The 18,109-nt window shown below is 44.1% G+C and overlaps 1 protein-coding gene across 2 annotated transcripts in view; it reads right to left on the reverse strand.

Moving 5' to 3' along the window:
- The window catches only part of CNPY1 (canopy FGF signaling regulator 1), a 123,205-nt gene that overhangs the window by 99,989 nt on the left and 5,107 nt on the right, over positions 1 to 18,109 (reverse strand). The window contains exon 1 of one of the 2 annotated variants that reach the window (XM_062192922.1): positions 15,518 to 15,564. The exons of the other annotated variant lie outside the window; for it this stretch is intronic. The gene's annotated coding sequence lies outside the window, so the exon portion shown is untranslated. Of the gene's footprint in view, positions 1 to 15,517; positions 15,565 to 18,109 lie in introns of those variants that run through there. 2 annotated transcript variants of the gene reach the window in all.

Consider the following 18,109-nt stretch of genomic DNA (forward strand, 5'->3'; position numbering starts at 1 on the left):
GCTGGCGAGTGAGAAATGAACAAACAGTTGGCAAATGCCTTTTGGACAGCATTGCTTAGACTTCATACTGCTGGCAAATATTTACCTAGTGCTCAGAAGCCAGCAATCCACCTTCCTTTCATTTTCTGCCGGTGACAATTCCATCCTTTGGATTGTACAAGCTATTAACCTAATTTTGAAGTTGCATGATTTTTTTTTTTTGATGCTGTCTTTCCTTCCTGGCCCTTTGTTCCCTTCTTCTGAGTTCTGGGCTTCTCTGGGGGAAGGACACAGCCACTGGCACATTTCAGGCCACGTCCATCTGCCGCTGCTGCCCACGCCTCTCCAGCTGCAGCGTGCAGTGTCCTGAGGAGTATTTTTGGCTTGAGCTACATGCCCACCCCTGTGGCCAGTCTCTGAAGATAAGGGGAAGGTGGAGGTGGTGGTGATACGACTCAACCCTGGGCTCGGCAGCATCAGTCCTGTGCCTTCCCCAACCACTTCTCAAGCCCTGGGAGGCAGCATCCTAGCAAATTCCACTCACCACATGTTGGGGTTGGGAGTGGAGATCAGCGCTTCCCCTGGAGAAGTGGGGTGATTTTTTTTCTTCAATAGATTAATAGAACAATAAGCGTTCACCACCACACAGGGTGTTAGTCCTGGCTCAGATCCCTCTAGGTTGTGTGACCTGACCAAGTTCATGATTGGCACATAGCCTATTTTCTTATATTCTATTAGATGTCTTCCAGTTCTGAAATCCTCTTATACTAGAAGAAATGGGGTCAAAAGGTTTTTTTCATTTTTTTAAGAAGATTTATTTATTTATTTGAAAGGCAGAGTTAGAAAGAAAGAAAGAGAGAGAGAGAGAGAGAGCTTCCATCCACTGGTTCACTCCCCAGATGGCTGCAATTGCCAAGGCTGGGCCAGGCTGAAGCCAGGAGCTTCATTTGGGTCTCCCATGTGGGTGCAGGGGCCCAAGCACATGGGCTATCTTCCACTGCCTTCTCAGGGATGTTAGCAGGGAACTGGATTAGAAGCGGAACAACCAGGACAGAAACTGGCACCGATAATAGGGCACTGGCATTGCAGGCCATTGCTTAACCCACAGCACCACAACGCAGGCTCCATGTTTCCTAAAGCCTTTGCCAGTACAATGATCTTTCCTCAAGTTATAAAAGCTACCAGAACTTCGAGATGTGCTTATGTTGTAGCTGGAATATCACTGTGTACCTGAGGAAATGTTAAGCTCTCCTCTTCATGAATAAAGGAGGACATTCAGGTCCAGATAAGTTAAGTGACCATTGTGAGATGACCTAATACTGTAAAAGGCACCTCAAGAAATGTCCAGGGCTCATAAAGAGGCATGGCTCCATGAGATTTATCATTTGCAAAAATGATAAATTGTACTTCAGGGTTTTTTTTTGTTTTTTTTTAAAGGCAGAGTTAGACAGTGAGAGAGGGAGAGAGAAAGAAACGTCCTCCTTCCATTGGTTCACCCCCCAAATGGCCGCTATGGCCGGCGCGCTGTGCTGATCCGAAGCCAGGAGCCAGGTGATTTCTCCTGGTCTCCCATGGGGTGCAGGGCCCAAGCACTTGGGCCATCCTCCACTGCCTTCCCGGGCCACAGCAGAGAGCTGGACTGGAAGAGGAGCAACTGGGACAGAATCCGGCGCCCCAACCGGGACTAGAACCTGGGGTGCCGGCGCTGCAGGCGGAGGATTAGCCTAGTCAGCCATGGTGCCGGCTTGCACTTTAGTTTTAAAAAATTTTAATTTGATATGTATTTGAAAGGGAGAGAGAGAGCGAGACCAGGGCAGATAAGGAAGTTGAGCCATCCTTTCTCCCTCCCAGGGTCTGCATTAGCAGGATGCTGGAGTCAGGAGCCAGAGCCAGGAATTGAATCCATGCCCTCTGATGTGGATCTTGGCCATCTCGACGGGTGCCTTCACTGCTAGGTTAAACATCTCTCCCTAGTTTAGTTTTTTTAACTGCAAACCAATGGCCAGATTTCTTTATTCAATCAATGGTTAATCATTGAGGGATCAAATTTATGGTTATTAGAATGACAGAGTCGAGCTTTTGCATGTAGCTTATTTACTTTTGGGGATCACTAGCTTTTCAGAAGGAAGGTGTTTCAGTAACAGGATCCTATAGATTCACTCAGGGACTGGGTGCTGTAATCCCGGCTACACAGAATCGTGGATGAGACTGACTGAGACATCCTGTGGGAAGGAACAGCAACCTATTCACTTTTGTGCCTCTGACATATCAATGCATGTCTGCTGGGTGAATATCTAATGTTCATGGATGAATATTTAATGTCAGTGTTCACTGGGGACTCAGGTTCTTGCCTCCTGGAAGGCAAACCCAAAGGCTGAGAGGGTGCACACAGGTAAACAGCTGTAAGTTGACATAATGAGAGAGAGAATGCAAATAAGCGTTAAAACAACACAAATAATTTGGATTCAGAAAGATAAAATAATGTTAGCTAGAAAAAGATTGGAGCTTCAACGAATTTTGGAAGCAAAGATATAATATGAATAAGTGGTAAAAGAGAAGTTATATTTGGAAGCAATAAGAAAATTTCATTTAGAAAATGATTTAATATATCTATGTTCAAAGTAACATTTTATTTTCTTTTACAGAAATCTCAATGTTATTAATACTATACAGTAATTTTATATTTATTCATTTGCAAGACAGAGTCATACATAATGAAACAGACACACACATAATGAAACAGTTGGTTCACTCCCCACTAAATGCCTGCAACGGCTGGGGCTGAGTCTGGCCAGAGCCAGGATCCCAGAACTCAATCCAGGTCTTCCACATGGGTCGCAGAGACTCAAGTACTTGAGTCATTACTGCTGTTTCGCAGGGTGCACAGCAGAAAGCTGGAATTGAACGCAGAGTAGGGACTTGAACCCAGGCACTCTGATATGGGATGCGAGTGCACAGTAGCATCTTAACTGCTCTGCCAAGTGCCCATCCCATGCTGTGCAGTAATTCTATACAGTGATCTACAATAGAGAGGATGGTGATACTGAAGACACCTCTGGTGGGCTGCACAAGGTGTGAAGTTGGGCGAGCTTTGTTTCAGTCCTCACTACTTTGTATGACATTGCCTCTCTCAATTTTCCACTTGTAAAACAACACAGGAGGAATGAGAGAAGCTCAGGGGACCAGACAGTGCCATCTGCAGTGCCCGTGAACACTCTCTCTGGATTAATGTCTTAAACATGCTTCTGAAAAATAATTGAAAACAGAATTTTTTTTCTTTTCTTTTTTGTTTTCAGGGGAGAGCATGAATGCAGTCCCCTACTACCACAAATTGTGCAGTTGAGTTTCCCATATTTGGGGAAATCGCAGGAGTCAGAAAACAGAATTTTGTCACACAGAAAGTCATCATCAGGAAAAGGAAGAATTCTTATTTCATAAACCAGCATGGAATGATGACAGTTTCATTCACATGCTTGTCCTTTATCTCTCTGACATAAGTGAGACTCTCTCAGATGACTTATCTGATGCTAGAAATGAGACTCAGAATTACCATTTTTCTGTAATCGATTTATCAGTATCTCATGCTTAGATGTGATTGAAAAGCAAGTGAACAATGAAAGTCATGACCTTGAATTTGCATAATATTCCACATAGGTTAAATTTAGTAGGTTGTTCAAAAGTATATTTGACATCCCTGTGCAGACTTCTGGTTTCTGTTACTAACCACACTATTTAATTGACATCTTCAGATCAAATATCGAGTACTTTACTCTTATCACTATGTATTAGGATGACTTAATTTAATGACTTTATAAAGAGAATGCTCCTAATAATGAGAAAATTAAATTAGATAAAAAGCATCATAGAAAGAGAACATGGGGCCGGCGCTGTGGTGTAGCAGGTAAAGCTGCTGCCTGCAGTGCCGGCATCCCATATGGGCACCGCTTCGAGACCCAGCTACTCCACTTCCCACCCAGCTCTCTGCTATGGCCTGGGAAAGCAGCAGAAGATGGCCCACGTCCTTGGGCCCCTGCACCCACATGGGAGACCCAGAAGAAACTCCTGGCTCCTAGCTTCGGATAGGCGCAGCTCCGGGCCATTGAGGTCAATTGGGGAGTGAACCAGCGGATGGGAGACCTCTTTCTCACTGTCTCTCCTCTTTGTGTGTAATTCTCACTTTCAAATAAATAAATAAATCTTTAAAAAAGAAAAGAGAAGAAAAGAAACAGAATGTTATTACTTAAATAACTGAGAAGAAATAGGATGAAAGATGAATATCAAGTTTTCTTTGTAAGTAATAATAATGAGGATACTAGGGCTGGCATTGTAGCATAGTAGGTTACGCCACTGCCTGCAATGCTGGAATCCCACTTGGGCATCAACCAGTTCACGTGTCGGCTGTTCCACTTCTGATCCAGATCCCTGCTGGGAAAGCAGCTCCCTGGGAAAGCAGTGGGAGATGGCCCAAGTGCTTGAGCCCCTGCACTCACACGGAAGAAATGGAAGAAGCTCCTGGCTCCTGGCCCAACCTAGGACATTTCAGCCATTTGGGGAGTGAACCAGCAGATGGAAGACCCCTTTCTGTCTGTCTCTCCTTCTTTCTCTCTCTCTCTCTCTGTAACTCTGCATTTCAAATAAAAAAAAATATATGAGGGTACTTCATGGAAAGTTTGAAATCTATAGTTTTTTTCATGATATTGTTTTCATGAACTTTCTGAAAACCTCTTGTATGCATGGATTTCAAAAGTTTTGCACTAAAATCAACATTTTTAATTCAACTTTCCATGAACTTTTGGAAGTACCCTTGTATAGCATTCAGGGGGATCACACTGCAAATGTACCTAGTATGAACACAATTGTGAGGGTTTAGGCCAGAGAGAGAGAGAGAGAGAGGGAAAGCTAAGTGGTGTACAGATACATTTGAGAGAAAAGAAAAATTTGTCTTCTTGTCTGAGGTCCTAGGGGAGGTACAGAACTCTTGGAGCTGATTCAATGCTGATACAAGGCCCAAAAGTGATTTTCTGAAAAAATGTTTATATAATTACTTTCATTTCATTTGAAAGGCAGGGAGATAGAAAGAAAGAGACACAGAGACATCTTCTATCCACTGGTTCATTCCTTGAATGCATATAATAGCCAAGGTTGGGCCAAACCAAAGCTAGGAGCCCAAAACTCCATCCAGGTCTCTTACATGAGTAGCAGAGACCCAAGTTCTTGCGTTATCATCTGCTGTCTTCTAGGGTTCCCATTAAAAGGAAGTTGGATTGGGAGGCCTAAAAGTGACTTTGACACAAATTCCTTCCTTCCTTCCTTCTTTCCTTTCTTTTTTTTTTTTGTGTTTTAGATTTACTTATTTATTTGAAAGTCAGAGTTACAGAGAGAGAAGGAGAGGCAGAGAGAGAGAGAGAGAGAGAGAGAGAGAGAGAGAGAGTCTTCCATCTGCTGGTTCACTCCCCAATTGGCCACAACAGCCTGAGCTGGGCCGATCTGAAGCCAGGAGCTTCTTCTGGGCATCCTATACAAGCTGATTTGAGTCCTGACTGCTGCACTTCTGCTTCAGCTCCCTGCTTGTGTTTAGGTCTTGCACCCAAATGGGAGGCCTGGACAGAGTTCCTAGCTCGCTTAGCCTGGCTACTTATGGCCATTTGATGAGTGAACCAGCAGAAAGCTCTCTCTCTCTCTCTGTATCTCTCCCTCTCTGACATTCTGTCTTTCAAATAATAAATAATCAGTAAATTTTTCATCTGTTGGTTCACCTGCTATACCACAAAACCAGCCCAGGCATACTCTTAGGTAACAAAATCAGAGTTAAAGTTATTACCTCAAATCTTTTCCCTGAACAATATGCTGATAGTTAAATCTGAGCACAATCTACTAACTTTTTTTCAAATGCTTATTTATTTATTTGAAAGACAGAGTTAGAGAGAGAGAGAAATGGAGAGAGATCTTCCAACCACTAGTTCACTCCCCAGATGGCAGCAATGGCCCAGGCAGGGCAGGGCTGAAGGCAGAAGCTTTTCCCAGGTCTCCCATTTGGGTGGCAGGGAACCAAATACCTGGCCATCCTCTGCTGCTTTCCCAGGCACACTAGCAGGGAGCTAGATCAGAAGTGGAGCAGCCAGGATTTGAACCAGTGCCCATATGGGAGGCTTGTATCACAAGTGGTAGTCCAACTGGCTGCAACACAAGGCCAGCCTCTTTAACTTTCATTCTGTTCTTGTTCAGTATTTTAGTTATTTTTTTGAAGACGTATTTATTTATTTGAAAGGCAGAGTTATAGAGAGAGGAACACACACACACACACACAAATCTTTCATCTGCTGGTTCACTCCTCAATGGCCATAATGGCTGGGACTGGGCCAGGGTGAAGCCAGGAGCCTGGAACTCCATCTGGGTCTCCCATATGGGTGGCAGGGATCCAAGCACTTGGGCTATCCTCTGTTGCCTTTCCAGGCACATTAGCAGTAAGCTGGATCAGAAGTGGAACAGCGGAACTCAAAGTGGTGCTCCAATATGGGATGCCAGCATCGCAAGCAATGCCTTAATCCACTGCACCATAATGTCAGCCCCATTCAGTATTTTATTTTATTTTATTGTAAAGATTTTTATTTATTTGCGAGGTAGAGTTACAGACAGTGAGAGGGAGAGACAGAGAGAAAGGTCTTCCATCTGCTGGTTCATTCCCCAAATGGCCACAATGGCCAGAGCTGAGCTCTGATCTGAAGCCAGGAGCCAGGAGCTTCTTCTGGGTCTCCTACATGGGTACAGGGGCCCAGGCACTTGGGCCATTTTCTACTGCTATTCCAGGCCATAGCGGAGAGCTGGATTGGAAGCTGGGACTAGAACCAGCACCCATATGGGATGCTGGCTCTGTAGGCGGAGGATTAACCGCCTGCACCATAGTGCTGGCTCCCCCCATTCAGTATTTTAAAGGCAACCTTTTTGTCAACAAAACACAAATAATATTCTCCAAGTAGATACTATATAACTTTCTACAGAAATGTTTACTTAGATGTACCTTCACATGTACTTTTTTTCCCATTACCGATTGTATTTTAGGAATTGGAGGATTTTCTATAGAACCCCTGAAACTGGGTATGCTCATCTGACATGCCTGCAAACCAATTAGAGACGCTGTGGTGGTGGGAGAAAGCAGGGGTTTATTTGCAACGCACAGAGCAAGGGGTCAAGTGGCAATTGCTCAATTCCTGCACTCCCGGAGAGACTCAGGGCAGTGACTCTTTTAAAGTGGGGGCTGAGCAGCGCACGACCAGCTGTGTGCAGGCCTCTGGTTGGCTCACAGTGTTTGTGGCAGTCCTTGGATTGGTCAGCCACAGGGGGCAGCTGTGTTCTAAATCAGCAGTAATGACAAAATGGGATTTTGCCCATCTGGGGACAACAGTTAGACGGGTTATTATTTTGTTTGATCAGGGCTTGAAGTTCCTCCAAAACATTTCAAAATAAAGTCTAGTGTTAGAGATTAGCTATGGATGTGATGGTTTAATTCTGAGTCTTACAATCCAGAATCCTGAAGGGCCAGCCTGACCCTTGTACCACTCCAGTGATGTACTGAGTTAATATTTAGTAAGGAGTTGACTTGCAATCACCACAGTGAAGAGAGAAACTGCAAGTCAAGGGAGAGATACTGGGACCGATAAAGTCAATATCAAAGGCAATAGGGGTGGGAGCCTGGGGGTGCTTTTCCTTCTCTTTGAAGTATAATCAAGAGTTGCATAACCAATTTTGGTCAGTGATGGACCACATAGGTGACAGTGACCTCATAAATTATATTGCCAATGACACTAGCCATTTTAGTTTGTCGTTTGTGTAGGTATATTCTATAATGTTTGCACAATGACAAAAATCTCCAAATGATGCATTTCCCTGACGTTAAGTGATACATGACCCCACTTCTTTAGAGAGTCTTTAAAAACAAAAAATTTGTTAATTAGATCATTTCAACAGCAATTAATGATTACCATTATATTACATACAAATATTTTGCTTTCTGGGGTGGCTTTACGGATGTCCAAGCTAAAATTGCACTACTAAGGAAAAATTTAAGGGTTGAACAAAACATTAAAGAAAGAAATAGAAGATACAAAAAAATGAAGAATTTTTTAAAAAGTTACTTTATTTATTTGAAAGACACCCAGAGAGACAGAGATAATGAGATCTTCCATCCAACGGTTTACTCCCCAGGTGTCTACTAGGAACCTGGAACTCAATCCAGGTCTCCCACATAGGTGGGTGGGGACTCAGGATCTTGAGCCATCACCTGCTGCCTTCCAGGGTGCGTATCAGCAGGAAGCTGGATCAGCAGCCAGAGCCAGACGGGAACTACATGCACTGATATGGGATGTAGGTAACTGTTGTGCTTCAAGGCCAGCCTTTCTGGAGAATTTTTAAGAGACAGAGTTGAGGGAACTGTAGGCTGTGCTTGCTAACAGGTCTTACCCAAAGGAAAAGTAAATTTCTTTTTGGGTTTGAAAGAAAAGGCCACCACAAAACCCCAAACACCAGATTAAGGGAAAGATTTATTGTCGGGTGGGGGAAACCTGACAGGCTGCCTCTCTGTGTGCAAGAGAAACAGCAGCCTGTACTAGGAAAACAGGTCTTATATAGCTTTGTAGAGGTAAGGAAGTGGGAGCAGCGAATCCCATTAGGATGGGGACGAACTGACGCTTGTGGTTGGGCCATTTGGTCACCTGACTTCTAGTAAGCCAGGCTGAGTTTAGGATTGAAGCTGATTGCACAAGATGGCAATAGGGCCAGAGCCGAAGATGGCGTCTGGGGCTTAAATGTCACCCTAGATAAGACGGCGCCATCTCGCTAACAAGCTTCATAACTGGTACCCTTAGACCAGGGCTCTCACTCTTAGGCTCCTAGCAGGGCTCTTATACTTCCTCAGAGGCTGAGAGATGGTTACATTTCAAAGGTGTGGCTCCTAGGTTTTGGAGAAAGCCAGCTGCTGCACTGTAAAACTAGCAACAGGCTTTTGAAGAGGTTTACATATCAAAGGGGCAGAGAAGGTTTTCTTAAGAAAATGCTGTAAGCAAAGGGAGGTCAGGAGCCTAGCTGTCAGGAAGAAGCCTGTCTCAGCTAAGAGTTTGTACCTATGAACTCTTTCTATGATCCAATGTTAACTCGCCATTGTGAGACTGTGCGAAATTCCCACTGTTGAATTATGCTAGCTCCGTGTTGGTCTAATATGGAGTATACCCATTTGTTTTTTATTTACTTATTTTTATTAGACAGGTAGTGTTATAGACAGTGAGAGAGAGACAGAGAGAAAGGTCTTCCTTTTGTTGGTTCACTCCCCTAATGGCCGCTACTGCCGGTGCCGCACCGATCTGGAGCCAGGAGCCGGGTGCTTCCTCCCGGTCTCTCATGCCAATGCAGGGCCCAAGCACTTGGCCCATCCTCCACTGCCCTCCCGGGCCACAGCAGAGAGCTGGACTGGACTGGAAGAGGAGCAACCGGGACTAGTACCCGGCGCCCCAACCAGGACTAGAACCCGTGGTGCCGGTGCCGCAGGTGCAGTATTAGCCAAGTGATCCATGGCGCCGGCCATCCATTTGTTACTTTAAAAGGATTTGGTGCTCTTACACTTTTGAAACTGAGCCTCTCCACAGCGCCTCCCATGTGGAAGGTAGCTACCATCCATCACGTCCTGGTCTCCCAGCCTTCCTCCCTTAGCCTAACGTTTCTTTGTGCTGGTTTTATGATTGTAAATTAATCTCTTTCTAAAATTAACTCACTGAATTGAGGGCGTGGTGCAACTCACCCTATGGGGCCCCTGAACACAAGACTCCTAAGGTCATTTATATCCCCGGTAGATAGCATCTTGATGTTCAGTCTAGTATTAAAAGGTTTCTTTTCCGGGAACACCAAGCCCTGAGCAAGAAAGTAACTACCATTTGAATGGAGACCAGTTTGCATCATCCAATTTCCCAAAAGAACAGGATACTGCCAAACAATCAAAGGGCCAGGAGCACTGCAAACCAGCCAGGGACTTGGACACAAGCTGAACACACAACCTCTTGGTTCCAACTTTAATCTGTAACAATCTTTGCCCTCAACCCCTTGGAGAACCCAGGAATTAGGCAATAGCTACTCGGCTAGTTGTTCTGTGCTGTGCAATAAATACCTACTTTTTTCTACCACCCACCACCAGTGATTGGCTTGCTAGTGTTGGGGGAGCAGACTAAAGTTTGGGGAGTTCTACACACTTCACTGGCAGGAGGGCAAACTGATATAATACTTTATGAAGGCAACATATCAACAAGTATCAAAAGTTTGAAATATCTTCATACTCTTAGACTGCTCAACTCTACTCTAAGAAATAGTTTTAAAGAAATAATCAGATGCCATCAAATATGTATGCTTACAGTTATTATTGCAACATTTTTATGATAGTGAAAATCTGGAAATAACCTATAGGTCCTCAAGCAGTCGCTAGCTAAAAGCAAAAATTAAAAAACAAACAAAAACCAGCTACATTTGCATTTACATTATTATGGAATATTTGAAACTATTATAAATGGCATTAGAAGAATATCAAAGTATTGTTGATATATTTTAAGCGAAAGAGCAGCATTTCTCTGATTTTATTACATACATTTATATATAAATATGAACATTTGACAATATCACATGGTATTCATAATATAATTTTAACTTCCTTCTGGAAAGTTTATATTCTCATGGTCACTTCCTCTTCAAATCCTGTTCCTGCAGAACCTTAATGCCTTGTTTTCTGCCATCCTTAGTTTCACTCCATCAAAACGTGGAGCAGATGTTTTTTTGATTGCTCCTAAGCATCATCAACACAGGACAGTGCATGTAGTAGACCACTGACAATGAGGAAGGGTGGTAGTACATCAGGCTCCCAACCTAAAATCAAATATCATCCCTCTTTTCAGTGTCTCTTAGCCATTTCTTCCACCAGGCACTTCCTATGGATCATTCACCTTGCACAGTTGCTTCCTGTCCATCACTGTTCTTATCTTCAGACCTCTTCATCCTTATCCCTTTCTTATCTGTTCTCAATATTCTATTGATATATCCAGGAAAATTCCAAATTCTTTGTAATACAAAGCAATTTAGCACTCTCAGTTTCTCTGTCTTCGGGAGCATGTGCCAGGCTGCCTTCCTATTAACAAAGTGGTTCTTTCTTTTTTTAAAAATTATATTTATTTATTTAAGAGGTAGAGTTACAGACAGTGAGAGGGAGAGACAGAGAGAAAGGTCTTCCTTCTGTTGGTTCACTCCCCAAATGGCCGCAACGGCCAGAGCTGTGCTGATCTGAAGCCAGGAGCCAGGTGCTTCTTCCCGGTCTCCCATGCGGGTGCAGGGGCCCAAGCACTTGGGCCATCTTCTAGTGCTTTTCCAGGCCATAGCAGAGAGCTGGATTGGAAGAGGAGCAGCTGGGACTAGAACTGGTGCCCATATGGGATGCCAGCACCACAGGCAGAGGATTAACCTACTGTGCCATGGTGCTGGTCCCCCAAAGTGGTTCTTTAAGAGGAGAATAAAAAATGTTTTTCCTGCTATATAATACTAGTCTTGGTGTGTTTTGACAGTCTGCATAAGCAGTGGCAGTACTGGTCTGTATTTCTGTACTTCTCTTTTCTCTCCTCTTCAATAAGACACTGCTTCTACCCAAAACTACTCTTTTCTGTTTTCTGGAGTTTTTGCCCTACTGTTAATTTGAGAGCTTTTGAGGTATCTTTGCTGCTCAGTGGTTCTGGATCTCTCCCTACAAAGGAGTATGGCAGAGCAACATCTGTTCTTGCTAAAGTGAAGCCTTTCTTTGTTACATATTATAGTCAGTGTGTGGAAAAGGGGAGCAGAACACAGAGGAGAAAGGATAGGAACCTGAGAGAAAATAAGGCAGGAAGGGGTTAAAATGGAGTCGCTTGGCTAACTGCATATTGTTCTGCTTTTGTACAAAACGGCTGGGCTTGCAAAATGCTTTTTTTAAGATAACTAAACTTTAGCTGACCTTGTAACATGTGATGATTGTGCTAATGCTTTCATGAGATAATGGAGCATATGACAATTATTTTAGGAGCTATGTTAAGTTTTTGGTCATGATGACCCCGTGTTTATGCTTGCTCAAGGACTTTGTTCCCTTACTTTGGAAAAACCCTTTACCTTGTGATGTATTTGTCATGCTGTAGTTTATCTTGTGATCTTTTTGTAATGCTGTGGAGATATGCTAATGTTGTGGTTTGTAACCTTAAATACTGTAGGCAATTGAAGGTCGGGGTCGTTCTCTCTGCACTGCTTTGTAGTGTTGCTGAGACGGCCCATCTGCGCAGATGTAATAAACTTCCTCTTGTTCTTTGCATCGATTGGAATGGAATTCGTGTTTCTGGGGTCGGTAGAAGTGTGAGACACCTGTCTGGGGTCTTACAGAACCCACAGCCAAAATGAATTTATTCAAGGGAAAATAAATTTGCAGAGGTGGCCAATGGCCGGTGTGCACACATGCGGTGATAGGCCATTACAAAACACACCAAACAGGCCGGCGCCGCGGCTCACTAGGCTAATCCTCCGCCTTGTGGCGCCGGCACACCGGGTTCTAGTCCCGGTTGGAGCACCGATCCTGTCCTGGTTGCCCCTCTTCCAGGCCAGCTCTCTGCTGTGGCCCGGGAAGGCAGTGGAGGATGGCCCAAGTCCTTGGGCCCTGCACCCCATGGGAGACCAGGAGAAGCACCTGGCTCCTGCCATCGGATCAGCGCAGTGCGCTGGCCGCAGCGTGCCTACCGCGGCGGCCATTGGAGGGTGAACCAACGGCAAAAGGAAGACCTTTCTCTCTGTCTCTCTCTCACTGTCCACTCTGCCTGTCCAAAAAAAAAAAAAAAAAAACACACCAAACACTGGAGTAAGGGAAAGGGTTTATTGAGGAAGCCCAGCAGGCTGGAGAGAAGGGGCAAAGAGGGAAAAAGGGAGAGAAGGAGAGTATAAGAGAGAGAGACAGAGAGGAGAGGAACTAGCGAGAAGAGAAGAGAGAGACGAGAGAAGAGAGAGCGAGCAGGAGAGCAGAGAGCAGGAGAGAAGAGAGAGCCACGTGTTCAGGAACAGGTCCTTTTAAAACTTTGCCAGACGGCAGGAAGGGAAGCAGGAGCTGTGAATTCCATTAGGATGGGGATGGAGCTTGACACTGGTGGTTGGGTCATGTGGCCACCTGGATTCCAGCAATGGCGGTGGGGACTAGAGCCTAGGATGGTGTCAGGGTGTAGATCGCGCCATAGATGAAACTGCGCCTTTTTCCTAAGACAGAACACATGGCAGAGAGCACAGGCCTCCAAAAGGCTGGGTCTTGTATAGCCTAGAGTGGGCTGAGGGCCCAGAGGGGAGGTCAGGGGACGGAGGTGAGCTGCTGCTTACAGGTTTTTGCTCGGGGTTTTAAACCTGAAAAAGAATGCAGAGGATGGGGTGGGGAACAATACAGAGCATGGGGCTGAGCTGGTCTCTTGAAAGAAGACAAGGTAAAGAGGTAAAGAGCATTTTATCTGTGTTCAGGCTAGGAGCTAAAATGGCTGAGGCTTTTATCTTTGTTCTATCAGTCAGTCAGAAACAAAACAGCTTTGCATCCCCACTACCTTCTTGAGATCTTGAAGAAGGAAGTCTGCATTCACTCATTTGTAGCACTTTATTCCCCGGGATCCCATTGGAGCCTGACCACAGGACCAACATGACTGTCTGTCTCAACGCCAGACCTGGTGCCTATCTCTGCTACCTGCTAGCTTTGTTAGTAGGTCCAGTTGGTTGTGGATACTTCCTCTCTTAGGATAAATTCTCTTCAGGTGCTTTCAGAAATAAATTCCTGACTACCCTACCCTAATATTTTACTGGGCAGTCTGCATATGTTTGAGTATTGCTACCAGTTAAATATATAAAATATATTATAGATGAAATACGTAGAGAGAACCCATTCACTGGTTAACTCCCCAAATGCCTGCAACAGCCAGAGCTTGGCTGAGGCTGAAGATGGAAGCCAGGAATGCTATTCAGATCTCTCACATGGGTGGTAGGGACCAACATTAATTGAGCCATCACTGATGTTCTCAGGGTGTGCACTGACAGGAAGCTGGAATCTGGATTCAGACCCAGGGATCAAACGCAGGCACTCTGATGTGGGATGTGGGCTAACTGTAGTCCTTTCTACAGGCCACCACGCTCTGGCTCAGCTGTTGCTTGTTGGCATATGTTAGATGAATGGCTGGTTATCAATATATGATAGAGGAGTGAGCTGATGGTGGCATGTGGTACTTACTGCTGAATGTCATGTGGGAAGGAATGGCTGTCCCTGCTGTTCCCCCACTGAACCACAGTGCAATTATTGCAGAGGTGAACAAACAGCACTGGATGGATGAAACAGAGGATTCTACTTCCCTCATCCTGGAAGGCACTTGGGTTACTCACTGGCTATGGCGATGAGTGGTCTTGGCGCCATGAGTGCTGATGCTCTGCTGTCCACTGGCTCTGTAATGACAGTGTCAGCTGCATTTGACCTTTCACAAACCTGCTGTGCATGGACTCAGAACCCACAGACTTAGGGAGCCCTGAAGTGGTTCATAACAGGAGTTTGGAAGTTTGCAGAATTTCTAGAAAAGCTGGAGAAACAGCCTTGGGAAGCAGAAAGGAATGATGATAGTCCAGAGCACCAGTCCTGTGTGGATTCTGTTGCCAACAGGTCTCAGCTCTGGATCCCAAAGCTCATAAGGCCTTCTGTGGACACTGGGCACAGTGGTGTGCCCACTTCTCTTAGAGAGTCTCTTATTGCAGACTTGTGATTTATAGGCATTCCACTGTTCATTTGCATATGTCTTTCTTCTTCCCTCATTAAATATACATAATATATACTTACATAAAGATGTATTTATTTGAAAGGCAGAGTTACAGAGAAAGAGAGCGAGATCTTCCATCTGCTGGTTCACTACCCAATCGCCTCAATGGCTGGAATTAGACTCATCTAAAGCCAGGAGCCAGGAGCTTCTTCTGTGTCTCTTGTGTGGGTGCAGGGGCCCAAGCACTTGGGCCATCCTCTGCTGCCTTCCTAGGCACATTAGCAGGGAGTTGGATCAGAAGTAGATCAGAAGTGGAGCAGATGGGATGTGAAGCGGCACTCATATAGGATGCTGGTGCCACAGGCGGTGGTTTTGCCACAGCATAAGCCCCTTCCTTCCCTCATTATGAAAGAATACTTTTTTTGTAATAAAATGGGCCTTGAGAATTTTATGCATGCTTCTGACAGCTACCCCAAGAAACATATAATACACACCTATTCCTTTGCAATCAGTCTTCCTCATCCATACCCCAGGCAACTAACCCAGTAATCTGCTTTTCTGTCACCAAGATTAATTTTGCTTTTGAATTACAAATAAATAGACACATGCTGTTTGTCTTTTTGTCTGGCTACTTCTTTGCCTATATCTAATATTTTAAATTTAAATTGTTATGAGAAGCAGACAGATAGACATACACATACAGATAGAGAGCTTCCATTTACTGATTTCCCAAATACCTGCAATGACCAGGACTGGGACCAAGGCCAGGAGCTGGGAACTTAATCCAAGTCTCCTATGTGATGACAGGGACCCAATTGCTCGAGCCATCATTGGTGCATCCCAGGGTCTGCATTGGCAGGAAGCTGGAGACAGAAATCAAACCCAGGTATTCTAATGTGGGTTGTGGTATGTCAACACCAGGCTACACAATGGACCCCTAAGTCTCATTTTTTGAGATTCATCTATATAGCTGTACTAGCAGTTTGTTCTTCTGTTATGGCTTTTGTGGTCATATCCAAAGTAACTGTACATTCTATAAATATATTGTAGGAACTGGTGCTGTGGCACAGTGGGATAATGCCCTGGCCTGAAGCGCTGGCATTCCATATGGGTGTCGGTTTGAGTCCAGGCTGCTCCTCTACTGATCCAGCTCTCTGCTATGGCCTAGGAAAGCAGTAGAAGATGGCCCAAGTGCTTGGGCCCCTGCACCTATGTGGGAGACTCGGAAGAAGCTCCTGGCTCCTGGTTTGGATTGGCGCAGCTCCAGCCGTTGCAGCCATCTGGGGAGTGAACTAGCAGATGGAAGACCTCTCTTTCTGTCTCTACCTCTCTCTGTAATTCTTTCAAATAAATAAAATAAATCTTAAAAATATATATATATATATTGTAGCTTATTCACTCATGTATTAGTAGATATTTAGGCTGTTTTCTGCTTTAGGGCCCTTATGACTGAGGTGTTATAAACATTTTTTTAAAATCTTTTGTGTGGACCTATGTTTTCATATATCTTGGGTAAATAAATAGGAGTGGGAATCCTGGATGATGTAGCATATTTTAACTTAAAAAATGGCAAACTTTTCAAAGTGGCTGTAAAAATTAGCACTCCTATTAGCAATATGTAAGGGTTCTAATTACTGCATCATTGTCAGAGCACTGGTGGTTTTATAGATTTTAGCCATTCTATTAAGTGCATAGTGGTGTCTTAGTATGTTTTTTTTTGTTTGTTTGTTTGTTTTTTGTTTTGACAGGCAGAGTGGACAGTGAGAGAGAGAGACAGAGAGAAAGGTCTTCCTTTATCATTGGTTCACCCCCCAATGGCCACTGTGGCTGGCGCGCTGTGGCCAGTGCACCACGCTGATCTGAAGCCAGGAGCCAGGTGCCTCTCCTGGTCTCCCATGCGGGTGCAGGGCCCAAGGACTTGGGCCATCCTCCTCTATACTCCTGGGCCACAGCAGAGAGCTGGCCTGGAAGAGGGGCAACTGGGACAGAATTCGGCGCCCTGACCGGGACTAGAACCTGGTGTGCCAGTGCCACAAGGTGGAGGATTAGCCTATTGAGCTGCCATGCCGGCCAGTATGGTTTTATTTTATATTTCCATAATGTCAAATACTGTTTAACTCTTTTCATATGGTGTATGTGCCACTTGTATATCTTCTTTGGTGAAGTTTCTGTTTAGCTATGTTGCCCACTTTCAAAGTTTCATGATCTTTTTTTTCCCCCCAGAAACCTTTTATTTAAGGAATACAAACTTCATGCATTTCATAGTTACAACTTTAGAAACATGGTGATTGTTCCCACCACATGCTTGTCTTCTTAATGTTGTTACATTTCTATATATTTTCCAGATTCAAGTGCTTTGTCAGATGAGTGATTTGCATACATTTTCTTTAACTTTATGGCTTGTCTTTTCTTTCTCTTAATAGTGTCTTTCACAGAACAAAAGGCTTGAATTTTTTTCTGTCAATTACTAAGAGCAGTGTTAAAGTTCTAATTATAGTTCAAGATCTTTCTGTTCTTTTAGTTCTATTGATTTTCTCATGTATTTTGAAGATCTGCTAGGTGCATATATATGATTTTTATTCCTCCTTGGAGAACTGACTTCTTTGTCATGTGATGCTCCTGTTTATTTCTGATCATATTTGTTGTGATGTCTGTTTTGTCTCATATATTCCTTTCCTCTTACTTATCCTCTCTGTATCTTTAAAGTGTGCTTACAGAGAACACATAATACATTCTTGCTTTTTAATATTTTTTTGTCTTAAAATTGTTGTGTATAGATAATTTGTATTCAATGGAAACTGAATTGGGGCTGGTGCTGTGATGCAGTGGGTTAAAGCACTGGTCTGCAGCGCTGGCATCCTATATGGGCACTGGTTCGAGTCTCAGCTGCCCCACTTCCAATCCAGCTCTCTGCTATGGCCTGAGAAAGCAGTGGAGGATGGCTCAAGTCTTTGGGCACCTGCTCTAGCATGGGAGACCTGAAAGAAGCTCCCGGCTCCTGGCTTCAGATCAGTGCAGCTCTAGCCGTTGCAACCATCTGGGGAGTGAAGCAGCAAATGGAAGACCTTCTCTCTCTCTCTCTCTCTCTCTCTCTCTGAGTCTCTGTAACTCTGCCTTTCAAACAAAGATATTTTTAAAAAGTTTTAAATAAGTGTATAGAAAAGATAGAAGGAAACAATAAAGTGCTAACTTAACGCAAGAGGATGCATAAGAGGAAAAAAAAGAACAAAGTAAAAACCTGCTAACAAGATGGTAGATATGAATCCATCCATATCAATTCAGTTTTTTTTAAAAAACTTTATTTATAAAGGTCTTTATTTATAGAAATC

This window comes from Lepus europaeus, chromosome 5, assembly GCF_033115175.1.
Source record: "Lepus europaeus isolate LE1 chromosome 5, mLepTim1.pri, whole genome shotgun sequence".
In the NCBI taxonomy this organism is placed as follows: domain Eukaryota; kingdom Metazoa; phylum Chordata; class Mammalia; order Lagomorpha; family Leporidae; genus Lepus; species Lepus europaeus.